Here is a 690-nt window from a genome sequence, read left to right on the forward strand (position 1 = left end):
ACTTGACCCTAATGTCGTTCATCTGTCCACTTTTGATGCGTCTCACGCTGATCATCAGTAGGACGTGCAGGTAACCTAGGGATATCGTTCTCGAGCACATACCCTAGTTTCTCACAATTCAGAATAATTTTCAGGTTTCTAAGCCAGTCTTTATAGTTGGTTCCAGTCAGTCGATTGGTCTCAAGGATACGGTCAAAGGGTTTGAAGCTGACATTGTGATCTGTAGAGAGTAAAGATTCTAGTTAGACTTTGTACTTAAACTTAATTTGTTCTATGGACTTTTAAAATAAATATGCTCCCACTATTTTCTCGAATTCCTCATACTCCTCTGATGGAGAAACGAAAAACCTACGCGACTAGGATTTTTAGTGGGTACTGCGGTCTCACCGATTTACATGCCGCCTCACCTAACAGTTATTGGTGACATATAAATGGATGAGTGTACAACTCTTGTACAATGCTTCTCAAGCATATTGCAGTGGTACTTGGTCTCTAAGTGATGAAGACCTCACCTAACAGTTATTGGCCCCATTACTTAGTTAAGTCGGACCCACCGTATAACCGCAAGAAATAAATCGTCATTGGGTCCTCACCTAACAGTTATTGGTGCCCCAACCCACCTTTACCCCACAACATCTTATGTCTAATAGAGAGGTTCAGTCCCCCGATGCAACTTGCCCCACTATGTCC

Source organism: Phoenix dactylifera, unplaced genomic scaffold (genome assembly GCF_009389715.1).
Source record: "Phoenix dactylifera cultivar Barhee BC4 unplaced genomic scaffold, palm_55x_up_171113_PBpolish2nd_filt_p 001169F, whole genome shotgun sequence".
Classification (NCBI taxonomy): domain Eukaryota; kingdom Viridiplantae; phylum Streptophyta; class Magnoliopsida; order Arecales; family Arecaceae; genus Phoenix; species Phoenix dactylifera.